We start from the raw sequence: 4,518 nt of genomic DNA on the forward strand, positions 1-4,518 counted from the left end.
GAGAAATTTAACTTTTTTCACAAAAATATTCATTAAAATTTTTTGAGATGGAGCAAAACAACTTCCTGCGTTTTACTCTCAAAATAGTATACTTAAAAAAAAAAGCCTGGGGTCCACTGGACCCCATGTGACCAGGGGTTAATGATTCTTTACCGTTAGGAATCTATGTATACGCTCAAAAAACATATATGAAACTTATATGTGCTACCTGGGATTAAGCTCGAATTAGTCCATTCTTTTTTTTATAAATTCAATCTGTTGTGTATGCGTGCACAACACACAGAGAGCCTGAGACAACGAGTGGATGCGTGAGTGGGGGGAGACCCTTATAAGGTGTGAGAAAACGATCAGTTCGACGGTCGCCTGTGCCGAATAAAAAGGTGACGACAAACCTGTCTGTTATTTACCCACTTACCCTAAGAACAATACAGTGGCGACGAGGAAAAGAATCTACGAGTCAATTAAGTGGTTATCAAAAAGCGCGAATGAGTAATAACGAAAATAAAGATAGCAATTCGACCGGAAGTAAAGAAAAGGACGAACTCAGTGACGGAAGTTTAGAAGAAGAAGCAAACGAAACAAGGAAGTCGACCGGTAAAGAGAAACAGACATCGTGGATATATCGATTGACGAAAGCGGAAATACAAAGCAAGCTCGTAGAACTTTCGGTGCCGTTCGATACCGACGCGTTCTTCGATCGTTTACGAAAACTGTTAGTGAAAAGTGTGAAAAGTCCAGCACGTGGCCAAAGACTACAGAGGCAAGAAAGTGCACAGCCGGTCATAATGGCTTCGGGGACAAATAAGAATAGCAATTTAATTTAATTTAATTTAATTTATTGCGATGCTTAGTAGTGGATACAGTTAGAGTATAATGAGCGCACGCAAATGGTAAGGCATCAACAAGTTGTTGTTTCTATGCCTACCAGTGGAGACAGTGTGAGTTGACATAATACTAAATACTAAATATAATATAATATAGAAACAATAAATAATACAGAAACAATGGATTCGCTCACGGGAGTAAATTTCAGTCATTAATATATTTGTCGCAGAACTAAAAATACACACGCAGTGAACGCAGAGGATATACGTACGCAACACTCGCACATGTGCGCGTTAGCAGACACGACCGTGCAAGCAATCAGCAATAATAAGGTGCAATAACCAGAATGTATTAGTGAAATTTAATCTGGAAGAAGATGATTGGGAAATCTTCGTGAAACGATTGGAATTCCATTTTATTGCTTGTGATATTCCGGACGCAAAAAAACCAGCGGTTTTGTTAACACGGTTGGAAGTGAACGCGTATAACTTACTTCGAAACTTGGCTGCTCCGAAAAAGTTAAAAGATCTCTCGTTCAATAAATTAAGTAAACTAATGCAAGATCATTTATCGCCGCCACTATCGGAAGTTGCAGAAAGGGCAAAATTCGCGAAGATTACACAAAAGCAAGGGAAATCTATCGCGGATTTCGTCGCGGAATTGAGATTGGTCGCGCGCTATTGCGAATTCCCGAATAGCGATGAGAAGCTACGTGACCAGTTTATCGCAGGGGTACGCGACAAAGCAGCCAAGGTCGAGCTATACCGGCAAAAACCAAAAACATTCAGTGACGCGGTGACCCAAGCTACGAGTTTCGAGGCAGCGAATAACGCCGAAACGCCTATCAACACACCGACGAACGCCGTGATACATCACTTTGCTCGCGGGGGACGCGGCGGCAAAGACTGGAAAAACACAAGAGGAGGACGAAGATGAACAACAGAATCAGCGACACCGGAGCGACAGAGGCAACAAGGGGCGAGTATGTCAACAGGGAAGACGGAGTTCTGTTTCTGCTGCGGAAGATCGGGGCATGAGACGAAATGCCGTTTTAGAAAGTATCCATGTCACCGTTGCGGTCAAAAAGGTCACTTAAAAATAAGGTGCAACAATCCGGCGAAAACTTTAACGATCGGCAACATCGAAGCATCCAAAAAGGAAGAAGACGACTACGAAGGAGAAGACAACAGCGAAGACGAGTTCCAAAACGACCATGGGCTATATACACTTGAAACGGCACGCGACGACGGTTAGCAAATGTCGGTAAATCAAATCCGGGACTGCGTGGCTCTCCAGTTTGTAAATATTCTGGTAAACGGAACACCGGTGCGTATGGAATTAGACTTGGGAGCCGCGGTAGCAACAATGTCAAAGAAAGATAAAGTAAAATTTTTTCCGACAATCGCTGTCGAAGAACCGAAGCAGCAATTTCGTGTCGTAGGTGGAGCATTAACAAAGCCATCGGGCGTTATGCGCGATTTAGAGATCGAATATAACGGAATATAAAGGCAAAAGGCGATTGTTATATAGTTGACGTAGAAACGCCGTGTCGGCCGTGGATGAAAAAATGAGGAATGTGGCCATGGCCAGACTTCGCTTTTCAAGCAATCGATGAGATAGAAATTAAAAAAGAATTAGGCAAATTACTTGAAAAAAAATTCCCGAAATTATTCTATAACAAAACAGAAACCTTCAATAAGGGTAAGGTCTCAATCTAAGTAAAACCGGGAACGCAATCAAAATTTTTACGACCTAGGCCACTGCCGCTCGCGCTAATTGATCGAGTCAGCGAAGAAATTGATAGCTTAGTTAACAGAGAGATCTTAATAGCGATTGATAGCAGCGAGTGGGCAACACCGATTGTACCCGTACAAAAGAAAAAAGACGGTTAAATGAGGATTTGCGGGGACTTCAAAACAACGTTAAACCCTTCATTAGTCGTTAAACAACACCCGTTGCCGAAAAAAGAGTTGTTATTTAGACGTTTAGCGGGAGGCGTTAAGTTTACAAAAATTGATTTAAAGCACGCGTATCAACAAGTCTTGCTCGAAGAAAATTGTTAAAAATTTGTGACAATCAATACACACAAAGGTTTATTCCGTTATACGCGCATGCCTTTCGGGATATCATCGGCGCCGGCAGAATTTCAAAACCTAATGAATAAGCTCACAGCTGATCTCCCCGACGTGCAATTTTTTTTAGACAACGCGCTAGTTACAGGCAAAACAAAAACAGAGCATTACAACAATGTAGTATGCTTTTGCCAGCGACTTGAGGAATGCGGATGACTCAAAGTAAGCAAAGGAAAATGTTTGTTTTACAAAGAAAAGATTAAATATTTCAGGTTTATTGTCAACAAAGAGAGGGTTCACCAGACAGAGGAAGCTGTTCGCGCGATACGTGAAGCACCGAGACCGCGAGATGTTAAGCAATTACAGTCATTTCTTGGCGGCGTAACCGTGCACGATGCGTACATCGAAAATCAAGCGCAAAAATTACAACCATTGTACAAATTACTGCAAAATAAATCTAAGTGGAAATGGTCAGACAAATGCGAGAAAGCGTCACAACGAGATCGAAACAAAAGAGAGCGACTGATTGCATTTGCATCGCGTATCTTATCGACGGCCGAAGATAAATATGCTCCGATACATAAGGAAGCGGCGGCGATCATATACGGAGTGACGAAATTCTATATTTATCTGTATGCGCGACACTTCATTCTGCGAACAGATCACAAATCATTAACGCTCATTTTGGGATCAAAAAAGGGTATAAGTAGATAAAGAGTCTATACCTCTGCCCCGGGTATTTCCGAGAGGTAGCGGGGCGGGCCGCGCGCACGCGGGGGGAACGCCGTAAGAGATGGGCGAGGGGGTCAAAGAGAAGGATATAGGTTCATCGGAGGGGGGAACTGCGGGGGGAAAATTTCCCACGCGATTTACTAGTAACTGGACAAGTTTTTATCGCTGTCCAATCAGATTTGAGAACAAACTCGAGGCTGTCCAATCAGATGACAGTATTTTGTGGTAACTTAAAAAACGTAAATTCCCTAAGCGGGTGATGGGAAATTACGCGCCGCAACGTTGGCACCGGGGAGGGAGGGATCGTCAAACCCGGACGCTCCAAGGGGGCGCTCGGATCGGCGAATCCGCGTTATCGACTGCGTTATCGGTCGCGCGCGGAAATCCGGCCGATTCGTCACCGCGTTATCGACCGCGTTATCAATCGCGTAAAAATCGCGCGTCCCGCTCTGCCGCCGCGTTATCGACTGCGTTATCGATCGCTCGGAAATCGCGCGTCCCGCTCCGCCACCGCGTTATCGACCACGTTATCGACCGCGCGCAGAAATCGCGCGTCCCGCTCCGCCAATCGCGGCGCGAGAGAGAACGTTCGAGAGGGTGAGGCTTCTCGAGAAAGAGAGAGAGAGAGAGACGCGAGTACTATCTTTGTCTACCCCGATTCGCGCGTCATCGCGATTAAATTTTTTTGCGCTCGCGCGCGCGTTTGGACTCTTTCGAGGTCACTTTTGTCAGTTCCTCTTTTTGTTTTTTTCGCAGAATGCGGCGCGCGGATGTCCCCTTCCCGGAAGGGTGTATCCCGATAGATACATCCTCCGTTGAGATAACGAACGAGTATAAATTGAGTTGGCGCAACAGCGTAAAGCGCATCGGAACGGTATAAGTTAATGTG

This window comes from Temnothorax curvispinosus, unplaced genomic scaffold (genome assembly GCF_003070985.1).
Source record: "Temnothorax curvispinosus isolate PA1 unplaced genomic scaffold, ASM307098v1 QBEX01008477.1, whole genome shotgun sequence".
In the NCBI taxonomy this organism is placed as follows: Eukaryota; Metazoa; Arthropoda; class Insecta; order Hymenoptera; family Formicidae; genus Temnothorax; species Temnothorax curvispinosus.